Here is a 27,472-nt window from a genome sequence, read left to right on the forward strand (position 1 = left end):
GGAATATGCCTGAAGGTCTTGGGTAGGATGTCTTCCGATATTCCGCAGAGGCATATATTGTTTCGGTTGTACCTGTCTTCATGGTCTGCCACTTTATCTGTAAGGCGTTCTAGTTTTGCACTTATCTCGGAGTAGGCATCTGCTAGTGTATTATGTGCAGATATGATTTCCTCTGTTTTATCTTCAAGATGTGTCGTTCTATCCCCCCGCGCTTGTATATCTGTTCTTATGTCACACACCATTTTCATGATGTCTGCCTGCAGTGAAGATTGCATGGCTTGTAGCATCTTGTGGACCGAAAAGGTCAGTTGCAGGAGCTGCTATTGGCTCGGAGACCGATGTAAGGTCACTGTGGTCTGAGTAGACCGCTGGTGATCGCGACGTGTCAGCGCCATCTTGGGCCTGAGAGTGTGGTGATGGCAGCGCCGAGATTTGCAGTAAGGTTTGTTTGTGCCTCTGTTTTCGATGCCATGCTGGGTGAGGGTATCGTCGGGATCCCTCACGGTCAGTTTGGGGCATACATTGCTATTCTATTCGCTGTGTTGGGTCGGTTTGTTGAGGCGCTAACAGCTCATGTGACGGTCTCGTCGAGCCATCAGGCCACGCCCCCTAAATCTGTATCTTAATGTTTGTATAGTGGGGGTCTCTGAGGTTTAGCACATTTTCGTTTTGTGTGGTAACTCAGTATTTACTGATTTTCGTTCAGGACACACCAAAAGTCAGACTGGTTCCTCATGGTTCCTGTCACCTACTGTTCACCTACTATTCCTGCATGCAAATACACTGCTGCATTCAAATGATAACATTACATACAAAAGCCCAACTGCATTCAAACACCAACACTATACACAAATATACCTCTATTATTGCAAAAGGGTAATAAGCGCTCTCTTCTCAAGGGTGAGCAGCAGTTCACCAACAAGGTGTTCCCTCTACCTTGTGATAAATGGACAGATAAAATAGAAAGGTGAACAGCGCTAAAGATCAGAAATTGTACATACGTTTAGTAGAAATACTGGCCAGCGGAGTAATTTAAAAAAAAGGAGAACCAAAGATACAAATAATGGTACAGTATGTATGAACGATATAATTCCACAAGAACAAAGGTGTTATATTCACACTCACACTTTGAGGAGCTATATCAGCTCGGTGTTAAGAGCTTGGACGGAATAATCCCCGTCTATGGATTTCTTGAGGTTCCAGATCGTTGGTGAGTTTATAGTTGTAAGTATTCGTTATATGAAAAACAAGAGTAAAATACGCCACATGGTCTAGTACGTAAATATAAAATATTGTAGTAAGAGTAGATGATCCTACTTACATATACTAGAGCAAAGACCTGCTCTAGTTTGGAGAATTTCAGGTGGAATAATCCCCACCTCAGGATATAGTGGACCCAGGTATAGCAGCAAAGCAGTATTAAATAGGAAGGAGGGCAAAAAAAATGACTGGATGGTTTAAAAATTATATATACTTTAATACAATAAGTAAAAAGTGAATAATACACTATAAAACCAGTCCTGTATAAAAGTCCAAAATTCTTCCTCACTTGACGCGTTTCGCCGAAGCTTTCTCAAAAGTGAATCACTTTTGAGAAAAATTCACTTTTGAGAAAGCTTCGGCGAAACGAGTCAAGTGAGGAAGAATTTTGGACTTTTATACATTTTTTACATTACGTGAAGTTCTTTGTTCCTGCTATTTTCTTGTTTGCGCATGTGCATACATATAAAAAGAAAAGGTAATAGGTGCTCACTGCAGTATAGTACAAAGTGCAACTGGGCTGCAGTAAAATATCAAGAAGAAAAGGAAAGTAACCGTGCCCAAAGATTATGTACAAAACTTAATACGTACACAGGCCTTTTGAAATTATACAAGTATTGGACCTCAAATAAAACAATAATAGTGCAATACAGCATGTACAATAAGTGTGTGATGTGTGATCTTGTGTGATTACACTTACATTTAATTGAGCTATCTCAGAGCTCAGCTGTTTCAGCGCATGGACAGAACAATCCCCGTCTAAGGATATAAGTTGGTATAGGTGTCCCAAATGACTCAAATGGAGTGCAGTATATAGAACATATGTAAGGATGGATACAAAAAGAATACTCCAATGGTGACATAAATATGTGCAAATATGGAGTAAAATAAATAAAGTAACATACTCACAATTCCCAGAGTGTTAAGTGGGACTCCTTAAGCTTATCTACATTGTTTTTAATGTTTTTTAATGGTTAATAAATAGTGTATTTTAATTTATATTTACACTTTTTTTATTTTTCCATTCATCACTATCTGGCACCATCATATCCTAGGTGGAGATTATACCACCAACGCTATATATACCAGAGCAAGTCTTGCTCTGAGAAATTGCTCTAATGCAAATAATATGCCATATGCTGCCATCGGCCTGCATGCAGGTGGAGACATATCTACCACTGCTGCCCAATCGCTGCAACTGACCCATTCCATGGGGACATAGTGCCACTGTGGCACCCACTAAGGTGAGAGATGCATTAAATTGTGAAATCCCTGATTTTCCAAACTCATCAGAGCAAATGTTATGGAATCAGTCAGACAGACTGAATCCTGACCGCATTTGGCTTTAGTAAATCTGAGAAATGCCAATGCAGTTGTAAATTGGTTGTTTTCACTGGATTTTGTACATTTCAACATAATTCTTTGTGAATATTTGACACCTTTTTAGTGAATAATTCTGATGGTGTTCTACAGGTAAAATTTGTCACTATCACTGAGGAGTCTGTCAGCATTAGTCTAAGTGCCATAGAACAATGTGATAATTATAGTGCTTATTAAATGAGGTGAGTATTGATGCTTTATTTATTTTACAATGCAGCATTTTTGAGGATAAATATAATATACTTAACCTAATTAAGCTACTAAATAAACAATTTCACGTTTAATAAATCACAACAGGAATTGTTTATATAGCCACATAGGTACAAAAATTATCAAAGAGCTTGCTATATATTTCAGATATTCGACTAAATTTAATTTCAAAGTAGTACATTATTTTAAAATGTATTTTAAAGGGTACAAAGTTGCCTGACTTATATATTGAATTTTATTCATGTTCAAAAATGAATAAACTACAATCTTCTTCGGAGCTGAGAACTCATTTAAAAGATTTACAAACTCAAATAAATTTAAAAGAAGAGGAAAAAATTAAGCTAAATATAAATAAATTCAAATTAAATCACTATATCTCGGGCAATAGAGCGAGTAAAAGTCTAACTAGGAGATTACGTAATCAATATGCCAAAAATAGGGTAGAGAAATTGGTGGTTGACCAAACTGTATATTCCACTCCATCTGAGATCGGACAAATGTTTAACCAGTTTTATCAAAATTTGTACAATTTAAGGCTGTCCCCAGAAACCAAGGATATCAAGGAATACTTATCAAATTCCCAAATTCCGATAGTTACTTCCCAGGATCTGATCAATTTGAATTAAAAAATTTCTCTTGAAGAGGTGCAATTTCAAATTGATAGATTAGCGATAAATAAAACTCCTGGCCCTGACGGCTTTACAAATTTATATTATAAATATATGAAATCTTATCTATTAAAACCGCTTACTGAAATGTTCAACCAAGTTGTAGAAAATGAGGACATACTAAAGGAATTGTAGATTATGCTAGCTTTAGTGTACCTATAATCTTAATTTTATTAATGACAGGAGGCGAGTATTTGCTTAAGTCTCTCTTTACTAGAACTCCACAGCAGCACAGAAAACAACCAATCAGAAAAAAAGTTAGGTACTATAAAACTCCCCTCCCGGGGGCGTGGCCAGCGACCGCATGGAATAGTCGCACAGGGAGAGAGCTCCGCAACCACCGAGCACAAAGCTTAACAAACGAGCCTCGAGAGCAACAATAAAAACGGACCTACCGGGTGTGGAAGCCTCCCCGACCACCATGGCACCGTCCAAACAAACCAAAATGACGGACCCGATCCGGAATTCCAAAAAAGACCGCCCGCGGCAAAAGCAAGATGGCGCCGATCCGGATTCGCATCCCCTAAGCTCTGACAATAATGCAGAGGAGGAAGGTGACCTAATGCCCTGCGGAGAAGACCCAGTCACTAATCACAGCCTGCAAACTATGCTGCAAGCTCTAAAAGAATCCTTGAGGAAAGACTTTCGACAGATCACTAAAGAAATCCGGGAGGAAGTACAAGACTTGGGAGAAAGAACAAACCGCTTAGAAAATAAAGTGGAAGAGCTTTGTTCAGCCCACAATGATGTAGTGGATCGCCTACAAGTAATGGAAAACGAGCAAAACAGCATGAAAATTAAAATGGCAGACATGGAGGACAGGGCACGGAGAAACAATCTCCGCTTCAGGGGTATTCCTGACACAATAACAACGGAAGCCCTGCCCCAATACCTACGCGCCATGTGCTCCATTCTTGCACCGCAACTGGAGGCCGCGGCCTGGACCCTGGATAGAGTCCACAGACTTCCTAGGCCGGCAAGGTTCACGGCGGACACTCCCAAAGACGTGATAGCGCGTTTCCACTACTACACATCGAAAGAAGCTATTTTATCAGCCACAAGAAAAATGGAACATCTACCGGAGCCCTACCAAAACATAAATATCTACGCAGATCTATCAGCGGCTACCATGTCTAAAAGAAGGGAATTCATTAATATCACCAAGACCCTGAGAAACCACCAGATTCCGTACAGATGGGGTTACCCCACTAAACTACTGGTATGGCACAGAGGCAAGACGGAGGCGATCCTGGAACCCGATGGCGGCATGAAGAAACTCCAAGAATGGGGCCTACACCACAACATGGGTCAGTCATCCCCCCAGAAGACACAGCCGAAGAAAATGAGAGCTGAGTGGGCCATGGTGGGATCCCCATCACGCCCGACTATACACACAGAGGACTGATTCCATGGGCCCTATATGACTCCCCGGACTAACAACATCACTTGAGTATCACATACTTATGTTTATTTCCTGATACCTTTGTTCTTTATATGTACAAACAGTTTACTTATCTGGTAATAATTTTATGGGTAACAGATATGAGTTGTAAATAGTTTATAGATCTGGGAATGTGCACTGGATTTACACTAGTCTATGAGTATGTTACTAGTCGATTACGGCCTAATGCTAGTACGCACAGACTGCATACTTGGGCATCTGATAACTACTCGAGCAATGACATAGTCGCTAGCAGGCATTGAACAGAGGGCAGAAGTGCGTCACCTTCAAAGGCCACCTAATTGTACAGGTTCTGTTGTTACATGACTAGCCTCTGCTATAGGGAAGATATATATGTCAATGTTTTCTATGGGTGCAGGTTATCAAAAGCATACGGCCGAGTGACAGCACACGCATGACGCATACTTAGCTAAATGAAACAAGCCCTGGCAGTACTGCGACACTCAGCAGCTTACAGACATAAGCCCAACACGTGCTGCATCCCAGCGCCACTTAACGGTCGCATAAGTTCAAAGGAAGCACTTTTGCAGCACAAAAACAAAGGAAATTAAGGGAAAAAAAAAAATAATATAAAAAAAAAAATTTTTGTTTGGTATTTGATGTTAAAGTTTAACAATGTATAAATTTCAGGCGGTGATCTGAGGAGTAATACATAAGATGCCAAGTTGGCAACCCGCACACTTGACACGATTTAACACCCTCTTAGGCTAGGAGGCTCAATACATTACTGTATTAGCGTTGCAATATCGGTGGTTACTCTCACCCCCACATCCCCTGTTGTCTACCAAGGAGAGAGAAGTCTCCCACCTGAGGTAGCTCTTTTCCCTGCATAAGATGCAGGACAGATTAAGTTTCCCCCACCCCAGGAATACTCCCCTGTTACATCCTGGAACACTACATTCAATAACAACTAAAACTACCAGGCACAATGGTCTGACACAGGCACGCACATTGTGCGGTTCGACAGCCCATACCACTCTAGCCCACAATAGACGCCCTCCAAGCATAAGCGCAACCTTGCTGAGGTTGTTACAACCCCACACTAAGCGAACACAACACGCTCAATCACGATGACGAATTCCACGTTTACAATATACTCCTTAAATGTGAAGGGACTTAACAGCCCATTGAAACGACATCTAGCTGTCAAAACCATGCATAAATCTAAAGCTGCTATCGTCTGTTTTCAGGAGACCCATCTCTGCAACCGTAAGCCGCTTCAACTCCAATCTAAGCAATACCCCCAAACGTTTCATGCGTATTCCCCACATAAATCGAGAGGGGTCGCGATATTTTTCCATAAAGATTGGCTGTTTCAAGAGAGTAAAAGATTCACAGACCCAATGGGTAGACTTCTAATACTAGTAGGCAATCTAAATGGCATGCAGATCACCATTGCATCGCTCTACGCACCAAATGAGGCCCAAATCCCCTTCATCCGCAAAGCCCTGAAACGAATAGAATCCATAAAACAAGGTCACACTATAATATGTGGGGATTTTAATTGCACCCTGGACCCGACCTTAGATATTAAGAGAGAACTTAACAAACCGCCCACCTCGCATGCCATCTCTAATTGCACTGAATTCACCAAACTCCTATTCTCCAACAATCTCTATGACACTTGGAGATCGACATATCCAATGGAAAAAGAATACACTTTCCTATCTCAGGTACATAGAACATACACGAGAATAGATCTCTGTCTTGTGGATAAAGCCACCCTATCTAACATAGAGGACATCAAAATAGGACAACGTACATGGTCGGACCATGCCCCTCTGTCCATTACGTTTAGAACTCTATATCAAGTTAGAGGGAGAGGCAAATGGAGACTCAATGAGAGCCTATTAGACGATACGAAAATACTAGAAACAATTCACAAAGAAGTATCAGAATACTTCTTCCACAATGTGACAGACTCCATGCCAATACAAACCGTGTGGGTGGCCCATAAAGCGGCAATGCGAGGGATATTTATTAGAGAAGGTTCGAAACTAAAAAAATACACGAATAACAAATATAAAGCGTTACAAATAGAACTACAATCTTTAGAAACACTGAATAAAGCCAACCCGACTAGATCCATTACCACACAAATTGGTGAGATCCAGAAGAAAATGCACACACTTGATCTTGGTACAACCGAACGTTGGATCAGATCCCTAAGAATAAAACACTACACCTTTGGCAACAAGGCAGGGAGAGCACTAGCCCAAAGACTCAAAACTAAACAACTACAATCCAAAATCCCATATATAGAATCTGCCACGAAAGGTAAATTATACAACCCCCTAGACATTGTCAACGAGCTCTCATGCTATTATGATAAGTTATACAACCTGAAAAACGACTCCAACCTACCACAACCAAACACCAAAGACATTGAATCCTTCCTTAAAGACATATCCCTACCACGCCTCACACCACAAGCGAGCGAACAGCTAGACACCCCCTTCACTGAAGTGGAGATCCGAAAGGCCATCCAGTCCCTGCCCAAACACAAAGCCCCTGGCCCAGATGGATTATCCAATTATTATTATTATAAAACAGAGCCATTGCTCACACCCCACCTCACCAACCTCTTTAATGCGATAAAACAAACAGGGGAGCTCCCAATGGAAATGCTAGAAGCTCACGTAGTTACACTACCCAAGCCCGGGAAACCACCCATACACTGCGAAAATCTTCGGCCCATTTCCCTGCTCAATGCAGATATTAAACTATATGCGAAATTATGGGCAACACGTTTAAAAGCACATCTACCAGAATTAGTCTCAGAAGAACAGGCAGGTTTTGTTCCGGGCAGGCAGGCAGGTGATAACACCAGACATTTCATAAACTTAATCAATTGGGCAAAATCCAGCCGTCAACCGGGCACGGTTCTTGCACTTGACGCCGAGAAGGCGTTCGATCGCTTAAATTGGAGCTACATGGAGATAACACTTCGCAGAATGGGTCTCACATCCCAAACATTAACAGGATTAATGGCACTGTACAAATACCCATCAGCAAGGGTATTCAACTCGGGCTTCCTCTCAGACACATTTTCAATTAGCAATGGCACGCGTCAGGGGTGCCCGCTCTCCCCACTCCTATTTATATTGTGCCTGGAACCGCTTATACTACACATTAAATCCCACCAAGGTATAGAGGGTATCTCTACTCCAGCAGGGGTCCAAAAACTGGCACTCTTCGCTGATGACGTGCTCCTATTTCTTACTAATCCCACACTCTCTATTCCAAACCTGATGAACCTCCTAACAATATATGGGCACAATTCCTACTATAAAAACAACCTAAAAAAAACACAAGCACTGCCGATAGGAGTCCCCACCAATACGCTTCATACGCTTAAAAACAGTCATCCTTTTGATTGGAGGAAAACCTCTTTAAAATATCTAGGTATTAACCTGACCAAGTCCACCTCACACCTCGCCCTGGAAAACTATGCACCACTAATTTACAAGCTACAGACTCAACTAGATGCATGGCAAAACCTAGAAATATCTTGGCTGGGAAGGGTCAATGCTGTTAAGATGATGGCGCTCCCTCTCATCTTATACCTATTCCGCACCATACCCATAACACTAGGGGACAAACTTTTAAACAAATTCCAAAACCTCTTCAACACATATATATGGAAGAAAAAACCCCCAAGAATAGCCAAACGTCTCACATGGTTGTCACCAAATAAAGGTGGCCTGGGTGTCCCGAACGTCAGAGCATACTATAAAGCAGCGGCTATGACGCAAGGGCTGGACATACTATCCCGCCCCACGCCGCCAATATGGGTATCCTTAGAAAATGCATGTATAAGACCATACACATTAAACTCCCTGCTACGCTCATTCTCAACATGGGACCCCACAAAACACAAACCTATGGACAGCACTAAATTCTTAATACGTAGCTGGAGAAAATGGGCAATTCCCCTCACGGGAGTGGACAACACTTTATATTTTGCTCCAATACGGACTATCTCAGAACTCTCCGTAAATATCAATATGAACCCTTGGATACTAAAAGGCATTCACTCAGTTTCACAGCTTTTTACAGATGAAGGACTTAAAACTTTCCCCGATCTCCAGGAAGAATTCGCACTACCATCTAGGGACCTATACCTGTATCTAAGACTCAAACACATTCTTCAAACGTTGCACATAACTCGATGCGACACATCCCAACTCACTCATTTTGGTCTCTGTTGCACGGGCCAACGGCCGCCAAGGAAACTTTTATCCCTATGTTACAGGGCATTAAATGATAGTGACCCACTGACTAAACACAACTATATCCTAAAGTGGGAGGAAGACCTCCATGTCACCATCCCCATCCCGCTGTGGCTCCAGGCCATGCAAACAACAAGAAAAGCATCCCACAGCTTGTCTCTATGGGAGGCATACACTAAAATGCTTATGAGATGGTACCTAGTACCGACCAGGTTAGCAGCTATGTACACATCGACCCCGAACATCTGCTGGAGATGTGAACTAGATATTGGTGATATACAGCACATATTTTGGGGATGCCCACTACTGGAAACCTTTTGGAAAAATGTAAGCAAAGCTGTGGATAGCATAGCGTCTCACAAAATCCCGTTTACTCCAGAATGTTACCTTCTCCACCTTTCCCCCGAACTTCTTTCCGACAAGTCCAACCGCGTCCTCTTAAACATAACGACGGCAGCAAAAACTAGCATAGCCGCCCATTGGAAGAGCAAATATGTGCCCTCTCCCTCAGAGGTATGGAACAGACTTGAGACTATAGCAGATTTCGAAAAAATGGCATACAAACTAGAGGGACATCCTGACGCATATACAAAACACTGGCTTAGCTGGACAACTCACAGTACATCGTTAAGAATGCTTACCTAGAGGCAATGCCTTATGGACTGCTCATGACTCTCCCCTCCCAGTACACACTCCACGCAGGGATAGGTTCAGTAATTTAACCAAACATACAATGTGTGTAGCATGTGTACTATTGTCGGTGCTAGACTGGTTAGGGAGTATGTGGATTGTTTAAATGTTGCGTAAGTTGTGCTGAAACACGCAGGTTTTCATATTAGCTACAAGATATACGAAACTTCAATATGTTAAATCCCTGCTGTTAACAATTGTGGTTACTTGGTAATAAGTATGAATGGTGTCAACACGCTGTAAACAATACTTTGATGTATAATAAGGATGTAACAATGTTTCCCCCACCCCCTTCTTCCTTTCTGTACCCCTTACTTTATTTTCATGAAAACCAATAAAAAGGAAACATGGAAAAAAAAAAAACTCCCCTCCCCATGCATCATTTCCTCTTTCAAGCTGCGACAAAAACAGAATAAAAGGCAGAGAAGCATCATGGGGAAGAAACAAAGTCCTAGATACGATGAAAATAACGATGTCCATCATCCGAGAGTAACCGTCCTACTAGATAGTGTTGATGGACTGTAAACTGAAACGAGAGAAAAACAGAATCGAACAGGCTGATTATCCAATGAAATGTACTCTGAATAAACATGTAGGTACCCACTGTAGCAACCAAAATTAACTCTAATATATCCCAACCCTACTTGTGAAAAAACACAGACATAAGGAATAAGCGACAGGTAGCAGAGACAACAAACAGAGTTGCATACGTACCTGACAATCCAAACTATAACATTAACAAGGGAGGGACAAGAATGGGTGGGAAATACTCGCCTCCTGTCATTAATAAAATTAAGATTATAGGTACACTAAAGCTAGCATAATCTACAATTTTATAACATGACAGGAGGCTTAGTATTTGCTGTTTCAACGCTCAGTTCACCAATCCAACGCTGTTTGTGTCGCTGGTATCTATTCCAGGAAATTTCAGAGTAATCCTAATCGGACATTCCAAGAACGATAAACTACAGCCGACGGATCAAAGAAGATGCCAGCCGACGAAGCATCTCAAATACAGAAAAAAGCACCATCCGCTGGTAAATCCATTGTACATGGTGTTGCGACCTGTTTCCTAGCAGTTGGTCCCTGAGCTGGCAAGTTGACCTGTTAGCCATATTCCTGTAGTTGTATAATATTGAAGGTCAATCTCGGACTTAGGGCCGCGAGGAGAAACTGCCACCCTGTCTCAACTCACGATCCGTAAGGCGGCTCCTCCGATCGTGCCAAGGGTCCTTCGGCGATGCGGCCTTGCAGGTAGATCTCCAATCTCAAGGAATGCGCCTAAGTCCCCCACCAAAATTGCAATAGAAAAACCGAGGAAGATCTTCTTTTCCTTCCTGTCCTACCCGGTGAGATGTCTCATCCGAGGATAAATACATAATGCAGGCAAGAGTGTGGCCAAACCAGCCCTACTCTAAGTGATACCAATATTCCAAATGGACTGAGTAATCCTCGGACGCAGTAGAGAAAAGACTCCAAAGGACGTCCATGCAGGGTTCCGAACTGAACTTGTGTGGAGGAAACGGTGGTCGACTACTCTGGGAATAGTGAATCCCAGAAATCTGCAAAGGAATGGGAAAAGCAAACTGGAGCGCAGATTTCCATCCAGAAATGCCCTCGTCCAAGAGTGAAAGATGTCTGTGTAGGAATCGGGGCACACCAGGTACCTCCATGAAGTCTCGTAGGTCTCCTCGACGGTAGTTGAAAAGTAGGTTAGCACGAATCCAACAAAATGGCTCTCGTGAGGGATAAATAGAGCATAGACGGAGGGTCCTCCTCCGAGGAGACGGGGCAGTCCAGCCGCCTTATCCGAAGATCATAAAGACCGGGGAAGTAAAGACAACCGGGGTTTCCAGTCTTACCCTGTGATCCATACGTACGGTTTTACCTTCAGACCAGGAAATAGGCCTTCCATAATCTTGTTACCCGAGCAAGGCAGTGCCCGTTTGCTCCATGAAGGTCTCTATATCTCCTGACATCTTGACATGGGAGAAACTGTCTGCGCAGTTTGTTCGGAATGGTCTGGATATCCAAAACAGAAAGCAATCTCTGTATTACATGGTGTAGAATCTGCCAAAAAAACCTGCACACTCCTAGTACCGGAGGGTCACCTGTTAGCCGTACCATCTCCAGGGGTGTGTGCAAATAAGTGTGAGACTCCCCCCGTTATACCTCTGAGTATTTCTTGCGCATTTTACAGCGGTCCGGATCCAGGGATCTAGACTAAACATGCAATTCTTGCATGACCAGGCAGACCTCTAGAACGAAGTCAGTAGCGTGGATGTCAGTTCTAATTGAATGCAGGGGGGACGCCCCTCTGTGTAGTCATCGATGTTTTGCACAGGTACAAGCCTGTGTGATGAACAAATGGCCAGTATAGTAGAGCGTCGAGTGTATGAGAGAGCCGCGCTCTCTACCACTGTGATCGCATACCGTGAGAGCGTCCGGCTGCTAGCCTGAGCGGGCCGCACCCGTTAGTAACCAACAGCAGAGTCTACATCCGTGACCGGATGCGAGTGGGTCCTCCCAACCTGTCCTCTGAATCCAGCCCAGTATCAGGTTGAGGACGAGTGAGGGGTTGCGCCCTCTAATAACAAATCAGTATCCGGTTCTGTATGAGAGGGCTCGCCCTCTGTTCCCGAAAGAAAATATATACTCGGATCGAGGTGATGGAGGGCCGCCCCCTCCCGTGGTGCAAATTAGAGTCCCTAGAGATTCAGACTGTTCAGACTGATTCAGACTGAGATTCCAAACTGTAGTGCGCACCAATTATTAATGTCAGCATAAGGCTGAGGGCAATCTTCGGAAACAACGATGGAAAACTATCAACCGCCTATCCGGATCCCGTGCGTGCGCGCGGGGTCCAGGTAGACCGTTGGTAGTCTGAGGAAAGCTGGAGACGTTCTCCTGCGATCCACGAGTGCCTGGGAGGTCGGAGGAGGTCAAGTCTGGCCTCACGACGACCCGAGCGAAAAGGAAAAAGGAAGTCAAGAAAAAAAACAAAAGGCAACAATTAACGTAGATAAGAATAATACGCCAATTCTATCTCGGATAGAAGGTAAACAGCAGGCCGGAACGTAGGAAAAGTAAGTCCCGCTGGACATGGCCAGGAGCTAACCTAATGCAGGAAAAAACTACTGAACCTATAAGGATTCCGGGAGGCAGATACGGAGTAGCCGGTAAAGACAAGGAAAAAACACTGCTTTCTCCTGTAGGAGTCTGAGTACCGGTCCTTGCTTGTGCGAAGTTCTCCTTGGAAATGCACCGTCACCGGTTTGGAGGAAAACGTGGATGTGTCCGGGGTCTTCATAAGAAACTTAGCCCTCCAGGCCTGAGGTTTAGGGCTTTCACCCTTCCCACCATACTCAGATGGCCGTATACTTGTGTCCTCTCGAACACTATGGCAATGGTGTTTGTCTGGACACCTGCCTATCTCCATGTCACTGGTGGGCTCAGGGTTATCCTCAGTGAAATTACCCCAGGCTGGCGGCCAAAAGGGGATCGGTACCAATAGTGTAGGCCCGTCAGTAGGGCACAGGCCCAGCAGACCAAACGAATGGACACAGAAAGGTAGCCAAGCAAATAGTCGCATACATAGCAGGCCATCAAGTAGGCACCGACATAGCAGGCTATTCTATGGGGCACAGGCATAGCAGGCCGTTTTAATGGGCACAGACATAGTAGGCCGTTCTTATGGGCACAGACATAGCAGGCCGTTCTTATGGGCACAGACATAGCAGGCCGTTCTTATGGGCACAGACATAGTAGGCCGTTCTTATGGGCACAGACATAGTAGGCTGTTCTTATGGGTATAGACATAGCAGGCCATTCTCATGGGCACAGACATAGCAGGCCATTGTTGTGGGCACAGACATAGCAGGCCATTCTTGTGGGCACAGACATAGCAGGCCATTCTTGTGGGCGCAGACATAGCAGGCCATTCTTGTGGGCACAGACATAGCTGGCCATTCTTATGGGTACAGACATAGCAGGCCAATCTTATGGGCACAGACAAAGCAGGCCAATCTTATGGGCACAGACATAGCAGGCCAATCAATGGGGCACAGACATAGCAGGCCAATCAATGGGTTGAGTGATACCAATATTATTAATAACATGTATTTATATACAGCGCCTTCCAATTCCGTAGCGCTTTACAGTGGGTATCGAATGAGTAACGAGGACCTCTGAGTTCGGGTAGAGGTCCCTAAAATTGTAGATCCTCAGGGCATCTTGTGACATAGGACACTTAAGCAGGCAAATAGCGTTATCCCAGCTGTATCCCAGCTGTATCGGTATAAGCGGAAGTTGTCACAGTGATTACCATGTCCATGAAAGTAAGATACATAGAGCGATACTCACCTTAAACTGTGAATTGGTATGCACAAGCTCACACAGATCTGTTTGATGTCTCAATCGTAATATAGATACCATCATCATCATATCTGAAAATATTGAATAGAATCAGTGTAGACTGGTATTCCAGATCCAGGTCTGTTAACACTATATGTATGCCATGGACAGTGAGTTCATACCAGAGTAGTCTCCTCAGAGACCCCATAGTTGGACCCGATAAGCTATATACTGCGAGGCACACTAATCCAAGTTCACAATACCTGTAACTCACAGGAATCCGTGATATACACTGTCAGCAAAACTACAGTATCCTGAGATATACACAGCAGTCAAACTCACCGCAACATGTGATATACACTGTCTGTAAAAACACGCAGCAATCTGCGATATACACTGTCAGTAAAAAACACCCAGCAATCTGTGATATACACTGTCAGAAGACACATAGTAATCTGATATACACTGACAGAAAAACATATAATAATCTCATATACCCAGTCAGAAAAACACACAGTAATCTCATATATACTGTCAGAAAAACACTTAATAATCTCATATACCCAGTCAGAAAAACACACAGTAATCTCATATACACAGTCAGAAAAACACATAGCAACCTCATATACACTGTGAGAAAAACACATAATAATCTGATATACATAGTCAGAAAAACACACAGCTATCATATATACACTGTCAGAAAAACATATAGTAATCTGATATATATAGTCAGAAAACACACAGCTATCTCATATACACTGTCAGACAAACACATAGTAATCTGATATACACTGTCAGAAAAACACATAGTAATCTCATATACACTGAGAGAAAAACGCATAGTAATCTCATATACACTGTGAGACAAATACACAGCCAGTAAAATAAAAACTGTCATAGAAAACCAGAAGTCTGACCTATAAAAAGCCCTAAAGCTCACAGCAAGCTGTGAGATCTACACTAAATAAACTATAGTGATATATGTGTGTGGCGAAACCAACCTCGCCACTGGGCCCTGGAGAAGCCTGTTTGCTAGCCTCCTACCTACTGACTATGGCCCCTGGGTTATTTTGGGCATATTGTACTGTATATTGCTGCTACTGGCCCTTTTAACAGCATCTATGGACATATTGGGACTTTTGGGACTACTGTCCCTTTAAGACTGTGAAGCATATTCGAGTGTACTGCCTGTAATATTATATATGTATTTATAGATGTGTTAAGTTTATCCTGGGTGATTTGTATGCAGCATTCATCTGATTGTTCGGTAGAATCACTCCATTCAGTATATTGAGTGAAACTACCGAACAACCAGACCACCCAGGAATGAGTGTGCCTCCAATTACCGTTTGCAACAATGTTGCAAACAGGTAATTGGCAATCAGTGCAGTGTGGTCTGTGTCCTCTGGGTGGCCGCCATTCGGGAGCCGAACACGTGGCGGCGGCCATCTTAAACTACCGAACAGCGGTGTTTTGCCGTCGAGCGTCTGGAACTAAAATCGGACACTCGACTAGGCAAACACCGCTGAGACCTCCAGACTTCCAGGATTTCGTATAGAAACTACCGAATGGCCCGCCGTTCGGTAGAAAGAACCCCTCAAACAAGGGAATTCATTCAAACCCTCTCCAGGCTCTATAACACAGGCAATTCGCCTGTTTTCATTCCCTTGTTTGTGACCGACCGCAGGGCCAAAATGCATGGAACTGTTTTCGGATACTTTACCCATGCGGTCGGTCAAAACTTTGCCTGCTCATAACTCCCGAACCCCTGGTCCGATCTGGGTGATTTTTGAGTATGTTGCTCACCCAGATCAGGGCTATCAGGGGATATCTGTTTTAGGGGTGTATCATATGTATTTGGGGTACATCCAGGAATTGGGGAAAAATGTGTACTATATAATTGGATTAAGTGTTAATCTAAGGGGAGGAAAGGTGTGGGAGGTACATCCATGTGATTGGTCAATTTCATCCTCCCCCTGGGGGTGTCCTGTATGTACCTGTTTGTGAATAAAAGCCGGGCTGGATGAGCCAGTCCAGAGTTCCTGTTTTACCCTCAAAGTGATGTGTCGTCTCATTATTGGGGGAAGGATTTATTGTATGCTGTTCCAGTTGACTGCTAGGAGTACAAGTCTATTCGTATGGTTCCTATTCAATGGTCTACAGCACTCATACGCTTGGGAGAATTTAAAGGTTTCTCGGATTCGGTGATTATGGTGTCTGCCAGAGTGCTTGGAGTCCTCAGGAAGCACTAGGAGCATCCATTAACGGAGGTACCAAGTCGGGGTGCCAGGTGATCCGTTACATTGGTGGCAGCGGTGGGATGGCGTCCTAGTGCGAGGTAAAGCAGCTCGGAGACACAGTACGTTTGGATTTACAAATTGAGGGCAACGCTAGCAGTCGTGCAGTGCCCCTGGGAGCAGACAAGTATGGAAGGTTCTGGCTCTGGAGATGATTGGCTGGCCGAGGTGAGGCAGCGAGTGGCCGAGTATGGGGATGATATACCCATGGAGACACGCCGGGTGATCTGGAACCAGGTCATGGCCGAGCGAAACACAAGGCTGGACCGAGAATTCCGGTTGGCAAAAGAGAGGAAGTATGCTCAGCAGCAGGAGCGTTACAGCAGCCGGGTAGAGGCTGCATCCGAGGAGGTTAGCCGTCTTTCCCTGAGGCGGCGGGAGGGACCCGAAGTGGGGGTCCTCATAGACTGGTCCTGTGAGGAACCACAACAGGCAGGTAGAGAAGGGACCAAGGTCTCTCCACCGGGCCCACCGGGATGCTGGGCAGCCGGCCCAGATCCCCAGCAGCAGCCAGAGTTGCCAGGTGGGGAAGCAGGTGGCCCTTACTCACAAATGTTGAGGGGCCTCACGGATTGGTCCTGGGAAGACCCACAGATGGCAGGTGGAGATGGGACTGCGGTCTCTCTACCGGCCCTACAGGGATGCTGGGCAGTCGGCCCAGATCCCCAGCGGCAATGTGCGTTACAGGGAGCTGACGGTGCCGTTCTTGCTATCCAGCTGCATTCAAGGCTGCAGGGACAGGAGCCTGTTATCCCCTCTCCCCAGCGGCTGAAGGTGTGTAAGGGAGAGGAGTTGGTTATTCCCTCTCCCCAGCGGCAGCACAGCTCACCAAGGGGAGACAGTAAGCCCCTCACCAGCGCAGATGGGACCGTGGTCTCTGCGCCCTGCCTACAGGGAGTACAGAGGGTCAGCCCTGCTCCCCAGCGGCAGAAAGTGTGTAAGGGAGAGGTGTTTGTTACCCCCTCTCCCCAGTGGCAGCTTAGCACACCAAGGGGAGACAGTAAGCCCCACACCAGCGCAGATGGGACCGTGGTCTCTGCGCCCAAGTTACAGGGAGCTGAAGGGGCCGTCCTCCCTCCCCAGCGGCAGTGTGAATTGCAGGGAATTGGGAGCCCAGTCTCCATTCCCCAGCGGCAGGCTGAGTTACAGGGGGCAGAGGTAGTTGGTCCTACCCCCCAGCAGCAGAGTGATATGCCGGGAAGGCAGTGTGAAGTGCAGGGAGAGGAGAGCAGCGTCCTCCCTCCCCAGCGGAAGGCTGAGTTACAGGGGGAAGAGGTAGTTGGTCCTACCCCCCAGCAGCAGCGTGATTTTTTGGGAATAGAGAGCCCAGTCTCTATTCCCCAGCAGCAGGACACTGAATTGGGAGGAGAGACAGTCGGTCTCCCTCCACAAAGACTGAAAGTAGGCATGGGAGAGGAGATTGTTACCTCCTCTCCCCAGCGGCGGATCATCAATGGGCAGAGTGTTCTAATGGGAGAGGAGCTGGTTACCACCTCTCCCCAGCGGCAGCTTAATGTACCAGGGGGAGACTGTAAGCCCCACACCTGTGCAGATGGGACCGTGGTCTCTGCACTTCCAGCACAGGGGGTAGGGACGGTCGGTCCTGCCCCCCCACAACAGGGCTGTTTAGCCAAAGGGGAGACAGTCTGTCTCCAGCAGCAGAGCTGTGTAACTAAAGGGGAGACAGTCGGTCTCCAGCAGCAGAGCTGCGCAGCAAAAGGGGAGACAGTCGGTCTCCAGCAACCAGGCTCCAACCAGACTACTCCTGTAGTAGTGCTGGCACCAGGGCAGAGTACCGCTGGTCTCTGCCCACTCAGCAACCCACCAAAACAGCCTACCAGTCCCCCACACAGCCGCGGTGAGGCACCTGGACCTGGACAAGTTTTTCCATTACTCAGGTGTAGTAACCATTTATTGTGGGTGGGCTGTACTGCTGTTTCTGTTTTGTGGGTGGGCTGCTGGACTAACAAGGGCACTGACCGGCAAGAGGTCAGGTACCCTGTTAGTCTGTTTGGAAAAGGGGAGAAGTGTGGCGAAACCAACCTCGCCACTGGGCCCTGGAGAAGCCTGTTTGCTAGCCTCCTACCTACTGACTATGGCCCCTGGGTTATTTTGGGCATATTGTACTGTATATTGCTGCTACTGGCCCTTTTAACAGCATCTATGGACATATTGGGACTTTTGGGACTACTGTCCCTTTAAGACTGTGAAGCATATTCGAGTGTACTGCCTGTAATATTATATATGTATTTATAGATGTGTTAAGTTTATCCTGGGTGATTTGTATGCAGCATTCATCTGATTGTTCGGTAGAATCACTCCATTCAGTATATTGAGTGAAACTACCGAACAACCAGACCACCCAGGAATGAGTGTGCCTCCAATTACCGTTTGCAACAATGTTGCAAACAGGTAATTGGCAATCAGTGCAGTGTGGTCTGTGTCCTCTGGGTGGCCGCCATTCGGGAGCCGAACACGTGGCGGCGGCCATCTTAAACTACCGAACAGCGGTGTTTTGCCGTCGAGCGTCTGGAACTAAAATCGGACACTCGACTAGGCAAACACCGCTGAGACCTCCAGACTTCCAGGATTTCGTATAGAAACTACCGAATGGCCCGCCGTTCGGTAGAAAGAACCCCTCAAACAAGGGAATTCATTCAAACCCTCTCCAGGCTCTATAACACAGGCAATTCGCCTGTTTTCATTCCCTTGTTTGTGACCAAAATGCATGGAACTGTTTTCGGATACTTTACCCATGCGGTCGGTCAAAACTTTGCCTGCTCATAACTCCCGAACCCCTGGTCCGATCTGGGTGATTTTTGAGTATGTTGCTCACCCAGATCAGGGCTATCAGGGGATATCTGTTTTAGGGGTGTATCATATGTATTTGGGGTACATCCAGGAATTGGGGAAAAATGTGTACTATATAATTGGATTAAGTGTTAATCTAAGGGGAGGAAAGGTGTGGGAGGTACATCCATGTGATTGGTCAATTTCATCCTCCCCCTGGGAGTGTCCTGTATGTACCTGTTTGTGAATAAAAGCCGGGCTGGATGAGCCAGTCCAGAGTTCCTGTTTTACCCTCAAAGTGATGTGTCGTCTCATTATTGGGGGAAGGATTTATTGTATGCTGTTCCAGTTGACTGCTAGGAGTACAAGTCTATTCGTATGGTTCCTATTCAATGGTCTACAGCACTCATACGCTTGGGAGAATTTAAAGGTTTCTCGGATTCGGTGATTATGGTGTCTGCCAGAGTGCTTGGAGTCCTCAGGAAGCACTAGGAGCATCCATTAACGGAGGTACCAAGTCGGGGTGCCAGGTGATCCGTTACAATGTGGAATTGTGGTAAACCTGCTGAGACCCGCCGGGGAATCTCAGCAGGGCAACAAATGCAGAGATCCGACCGTGGAAGGAGGAGGGGCCGTGAGCAGGCACCCCTTTCTCCAGCCGGTCGGATCCACGAGGCTGAAAGAAAACCCGGCCGCGGCGAGGCGGCCACGTGCGTGAGCAGACCCGGTCGCGGGGTGCTCGCGTCTGACCGCGAGGAACCCCGGGCGCCGGCAGTCTCACACCAGAGCTCGGGGAGTCAGAGGAGGTAGCCAAGCGGCTAGTCTCCTGACACCCCGAGCAGAGCGCCCGCAGCCCCACAGGGGAGGGAAACTAATAGAATGGCACCAGGGAGTGGAGAGGGGGGGGGAAACAAACAACAGGAATCCCCAGGGGCCCCCCCAATACCACAAACATCCCCAAAGACACAGGGGAAACGAGCAAAAAAACAGGCAGAAATCCAGAAGCAGAAATAAAAGTAAAAACGAAAAATAATATAAAAACAATATGTATAATCAATATAATATGGAATCAAAATAATAATTATGACCAAACAATGTACATAACATAGGTATAACTAAATGCTATAACATAAAATATACATGAAAATACAATATATATATAAGCAAAACAACATGACTAAAATAACAAATATACACCCTAAATAAATCATAATAAAACCCAAAGCCACCAACTAATATTAGCAGGAGGCAGTGGTACTCTGACCTGTACTGATGCGGAGCAGCAAAGAAAGAGGAAATGATGCATGGGGAGGGGAGTTTTATAGTACCTAACTTTTTTCTTATTGGTTGTTTTCTGTGCTGCTGTGGAGTTCTAGTAAAGAGAGACTTAAGCAAATACGAAGCCTCCTGTCATGTTATAAAATTATTACAATCAAATATTGTCCCAATTTTAAAACCTGGAAAAGATAGTACGGACCCTAGAAACTATAGACCGATTGCACTAATTAATGTGGATATGAAAATATATTCCGCCATTATTGCCGAGAGACTGAAGTCTGTCATTACTAAACTGATTCATCCAGACCAAATAGGGTTTATCCCTGGAAGATGGGCATCAAATAACACTCGAAAGCTCATTGATATTATTGGTCTAGCTAAAGTTCATAAGGAGCCCCTCCTGGCCCTGTCTTTAGACGCAGAAAAAGCGTTTGACAGGGTCGGGTGGGACTATTTAAGAGAACTTCTTAAGGCATACGGCTTTAAGGGCTGGATATATAAAGCAATTATGGTATTATACTCTTCTCCTTCTGCTAGAACTGTAGGTCCTAATATTGTCTCGACTTGGTTTGACCTCAAAAACGGAACAAGACAGGGGTGCCCCTTGTCACCTCTACTCTATATTTTATCTCTTGAGCCTCTCGCGGTCAATATTAGAAACAACCACTTGATAAAAGGGGTCCCTACAAAATACAGGATATAAAGATAGCATTATATGCTGATGACGCTCTGGTTATTCTTACATCTCCGGAGGACTCATTGGCCGCATTAATGAAGGAAATTGACAATTTCTCTAATATCTCTAATTTCAAGTTAAATGTATCAAAATCAACTGCTTTAACCATCAATTTATCACTGTCTCAGGTTGAAAGGTTATCTCAAAAATATAAATTCATTTGGACTGATACAGAAATTAATTATTTGGGTCTTAGTTTCCCTGCTAACGCCTCCCACATAGTGGAAAGGAATGTTATGCACTTAATGAAAGATATGAATCAAAACCTACAAAAATGGAAAAACTTAGAAACTCTATGGACAGGTAGAATTAATATTATTAATTCCTATATTCTTCCAAAATGGACATACCTGTTCTCAATGGTCCCTCTCAAAATCCCTAAGACCTGGCTATTAATGATCCAATCTAACATCAATAAATTCATCTGGAAAAATAAAAAGCCTAGAATCAGTCAAAAAAATATTTCTAAAAAACTGTCTCAGGGCGGGCTAAACTTTCCAAGTATTACTAATCTTTATTATGCAAACAATATACGACATATATATATATTCTACAAGAACCAAAATTATTTTCTGAACCATGGTATAATATGGAATCAGAAGCTTTACACGCTTCTAGTCTCTATTCTTATATTTGGTCAGATCCTGGGAAGCTCTCAAGGGACTTGCCCAATTGCTTAATGTCGTTGGCCCAGTCTTTGGAAATATGGGCGGAAATTAGGAAAATGTTGGGCATAACTAACTTAATTCCCAGAACATGTAAATTGAATATACTTGAAAGTAATAAAGAAGATTTATCACTGAGATATTGGCCTAACAAAGATACATTAACTATATCGGACATAATGCAGGGTGATAATATTCTACCTTTTCAACAGATGGTGGATAGCCTCCATATACCATCTAAAGAATTGTTTACTTATTTCCGTATCAAACATTATATTCAGAAACATGTTGTCCAATATTCTTTTCCTTGGGCCAAAGAGTTGCAAACTATATTTTCATTTCAAACTGTACCCAAGATTATTTCCGTCGCTAATTCGCTTCTTAAAGGTTTAGATACCTTTCCATACAAACTGGTTAAACTATGGGAAAAAGAACTCGATTTAACGATTTTACCAAATGACTGGTTTTCGTCTTTAATTTTTGTAAATAAATATGTCCATGGTTTAAACCTGACTCAGTGCCACTTCAAGTTACTTTATGTATGGTATTACACTCCAACCAGATTGGCCAAAATGTATACTTCTCAAGACCCCATGTGCTGGAGATGTGGCACCTACTCAGGTACATATATTCATATATGGTGGTGTTGCCCAGCACTTAAATCATTATGGGCCTGGACTTTTAACATTATATCTGAAATATCTCTGAATGAGGTATCATTTAAGGATACAAATAGAAATCCAGCCTTGGCTCTTCTTCACCTGAACTGGCCTTTTAAATCAAGTAAACATAGCTGCTTAGCTATTCATTGTTTTATTGCAGCTAAGATCATTATAGCAAGACAGTGGAAATCCTCGGTCCCTTTTCAGAAGATTTCCCTAATTAATCAAGTCAAATTCCAACTAACAATGGAAAATGAAATTATTAAAAGTCAGTCAGTGATCTCAAAAAAAAAAGACTGGTATACAAATTGGTTAAAAAACTGGCACCTACTCTATGGTAACTCATAAACCCTTTAGGTGAAGGACATGGATGATGCAACTTTAATTGGCTAGTAGAATCTACCCCATGGCCAACAAGTTTCTAAATATCTGCTTATTCTCAGGGATATACTTCTAACTACATTCTTATAGACTTCTGTCTAACCGATATAAATCCTGTGTATTTTTTTTTGTTTGTTTCTCTCTCTCCTTTCTCTAATAAGGATGTTTAATTGTTATATCCTAATGAATTTAATCTCCTTATATAATATGACTTATTGATGTCAAACGGATGTATTTTGTATGATTGTGTGTATGTATTCGTTGTTTATGAATTGTCTTGTAATATCAAAACAAAATTTATGAATAAAAAGTATTTAAAAAAAAATATATATTTTCTATCCCTTACTAAAACAATAGAACATCCAGGTTTTGTGATTATGTTTGGGGGATCTGTCCACCCTCATCACCCCACAAAATGTTCAATACTACTCTGCTAATAATTCAGACACCTTGTTAAATATTGCAACGTATGCACCACATGCCTAAAAAAATATATATTTTTAATAGAAAAAGAAATTGTTAGAGGAATTGTTAACTAATGTTTATAAGACATATTTTATATATATTATATATATAAAATATCTTTTGAAATCACTAATTACAAATATATATATATATATATATATATATATATATATGTAGTAAGGCCTTTTGGCCTGTGTTTGTGGGAGGGGCGTATGACACACCCCTTCCCTACTTAAGGGACACCCCTTACCTGGCTCCATACCTTCGAGGTCAGCGTTGCATCCTGAATCCACTTCCGGTTCACGGACGGCGCCATCTTGCTTTCGGAAACCCGCGTTTTTCTTCGGTGTCAGCTGTGTCCAGGAACTCCTTACAGGTCTCTCCACGGCCAGCCACGCACAAAAAACCCGGTCTTCTTCGCAGATCGAGTCCTCTGGACTTCTCAAACGTAAGTCCGTCACCCGGATCACTTCCCACGGCGTCGCAATAATTTTCAGCCTCACTTTACGGCCACACGCTTTACGGCCAAAGTCTCAGGCAAATTAACCCTCCGGTTTCCGGAAACCAAGTACTAAGTATGTAGCATTCCTATGCTTTACTTTTTCCCTCCTTTATTTCAGTTTGTTTCTATATTATAAGTTTTAGTACCTGATAGTAGGATTATTCATTTTTAATGCAGATTATAGCTTATTAAATACCAGTCTGTTTTATATACATATAACGATTATAGCATGTATTTCATAATTTATGCTGTCACATTAATTATACCTAGGTTAGGGCTCATGTATTATTAGTTCATGATATTCTCCTGGTATACATATACATAGTTTCGCTTGAACAACTTTACTTTTTGTGTACCTTCCATTTACACTTAGGAATTTGTTTTAAACAAACGTTTTTTTTTTTTCTCTCCTCCCTGTTTAAACACACCATGTACACTTTTCATTACATGGCACTTGTCATATGCTGACTTTTCTTTATGTACTCAAATTACATACACTAGAAACTCAGATAATTAATCAGGAATAGGTATAATGTGTATATATATGTGATAAAGTTTTCTCTAAATTAATTGTGTATATTACGTTGTCACTACCATGTACACCCGTTTACATGGCACCTACATTTCCTGACCTTTCTGCATATACTCAAACGATATATCGTGTATACAGAACACGGTCCCAACATCTCACACTTTCAGGTTTGAATCACACTTTTGGTTTAACCTCTCATACGTCTACTTTTCTGCATATGGTCAATTTTCATAGTTTAAACTCATACTCCCTGCACTACGATTACTACAGTAGCACGGCCATATATATATTTTAAATTTGGTCACCAGGTATACACATTATATGTAGACACTACAAGCTAATCCTGCGTTACGGTTTTTCTCCATAATAAATCAGGCGGGGTACTTCCTTACTCTAACTGTTCCCCTTCAACACATACGGTTAATAAAATCAACCACAGCATATCTAGTCTACGTTAGTATCACAGGATCCATTTCTCATACTATCATATCTATTTCTACCCTTTTAGGTTTATCCAGGTTTTCTATACCTTACGCACCATATACGTATACATACTATCAGGTACGTAAGCCTGCTCACGTGTCACATACGTTTTCCCTAAATAGGACGTAGAGTACTGGCAAGTTAGGGGTATAGGCCCAAATAGGTATCTCCCCTCTTGGCATACCGCCTATAGTTTAGAGGTCCGCGAGGCCAACACCCCGCCTCAAACGTTTCGGAGGCATACACCCCTCGAGCCACACGTTAGTTAGCCGCCTCGCAAAGTTTAGAGAGGGCGTCACCTGTCACTCCCTTCCCCTGTTTTTCTTTTATTGTCACCGAGAGGCCTACGAATTCCTGCCACTACATGGGTGGCCTCAATATTCCCTCGCGCCAACGCATAGATAGAGCCTCTCATAGCCACTTGGCAAATAGCAGGGCCTCACCTGTCACCAAAGGACAAGATTAATTTTTTCGCCTCACACGGCATAATTAGCCCGCCAGTACATCCCCTGGGTTTCAACACTAACGGTATATTTTCTCATCTAGTATGTCTCAAGAAGGGGTAGAGGATTTCTCCATCCCGAGCACTCCGGCTAGACCAAACTCCCCACCACCGGAAGAAGACATGGCTAGTCCTGCATCATTCAGGTCCTGGACAATCCCTCGCATAACTAACGAACTCAGGAGGCGACACATTCCTTTCCCCGCTACTGCCAGGAAAGCGGAACTATACAAACTGTTGCACACCTCAACTGATAACTCTGATGCAGGGGAAGGGACTAGCCAGTCTAACCCGACAGATATACATGGCATGCTTACATCCCTCATGTCATCCATGGGCAAGGTAAACTCCAGGCTGGAGAAACTGGAATCGGTCACCACAGCCCTTACCTTGGCTGGGTCAGTCACTGTGACCCCTCCGCCACTGGTCGAGTTGCCACTAGTTTCTCCAGCCACCACCTCTGACGAGCAGGAGGTTAACCCTGCCCATATGATACCTGAGCACCTTAAGAAAGACATCCTGGAAGGTAAAGATGTCAACTTAGCTGCACTACTAATTGCCTCCCAGGATGTGGTGGAGCATAAAACTTATGCGTATGAGGATATTTCTGTGGTGGTAAAGTCCAGGGATGCACGCCTAAACAGGAAACTCACCATCCCGGAATTTGTGTTGGCTTTTGGCATCTACCGGGATGTCATATGTGCCGTTTACCCACACAGGCGTGAGGAATTTGACATGTATATGCACAAGCTGGTGGACCTGGGCAATAAATATGGTGGATCGGCATTCTACGATTACCATAGATCTTTTTCTGCAAAAGTGTCAGGCGCCTTCTCACAGTACGGGACAAGGTCCAACTGGAGTAAGATAGACACAGTGATTTTCTGCAGACACTTTGCAGGGCTAAGGACGCCGGCTTGTGCATACTGCTCCTCCATGTCTCATTCGGCAAATTTTTGTCCCACCACTGCTAACGAGCATACCCACGTGCAAGGACCTAGCTCCGCTGGTCCTACGGAGAAAATAGCTAAAGACAAACTGGGTAGACCTATCAAGTTTCTGGGCAAATCCCAGATATGTAATAACTTTAATGTTGGTACATGTAATTACAGCGGTTGTCGTTTATTGCATATATGCTCAAAATGTTTCAGGGCACATGCAAAAATCATGTGTCCCAATAAAATGTATCCCAAACAGTACCTAACGTCTATCAACATATCCCTACTTGCGACATTTCTGTCACAGCATCCATCTACACATTTAGTAGATTTCATAATCTCTGGTCTATCAGAAGGATTCCACACAGGTATCATACATATGCCTTCAGGAATCCTGGAATGTCCAAATCTACAATCCGCCCAACACAACCCTACAGCTGTTGACACACTCATAGCTAAAGAAGTGTCAGAAGGTTTTTTATTGGGACCTTTTCAATCCCCTCCTTTCACTACATGGAGGACAAACCCTATCGGGGTTGTCACAGGAAAATCTTCCAACAAGCAGAGACTTATTATCGATTTGTCGGCACCACACACCTCTACCACTCCCAGCCTCAACTCCTTAATACCATCGGAGGAATTCTCCCTGCAATATTCCACTATAGACCACACCATTACGGCTATCTTACAGGCAGGAGTCGGTGCATGGCTCAGTAAGACCGACATAACAAATGCATTCAAACTACTACCAATCCACCCCACACTGTGGCACCTACATGGCATCAAGTGGGAAGGGAACTACTACTTTTTCTCACGACTAACTTTTGGTTCTAAAAGTAGTCCAGCCATATTTGACACATTTGCCGAAATCCTATGCTGGTTACTACTCAATATATCCAGATGCCCTACAGTCATACATTATCTGGACGATTTCCTAATGGTCGAGGAGAATTCTTCCCCTCCCACTAGCCTCAAAGAAACTG

General features: G+C 43.9%; 1 long non-coding RNA gene across 1 annotated transcript in view; it reads left to right on the top strand.

Annotated features, from left to right (window-relative positions):
• LOC134607975 (uncharacterized) overlaps positions 1–27,472 on the top strand; it is a 911,454-nt gene that overhangs the window by 479,439 nt on the left and 404,543 nt on the right. The window lies entirely within an intron of this gene.

This window comes from Pelobates fuscus, chromosome 4, assembly GCF_036172605.1.
Source record: "Pelobates fuscus isolate aPelFus1 chromosome 4, aPelFus1.pri, whole genome shotgun sequence".
NCBI classification, from domain to species: domain Eukaryota; kingdom Metazoa; phylum Chordata; class Amphibia; order Anura; family Pelobatidae; genus Pelobates; species Pelobates fuscus.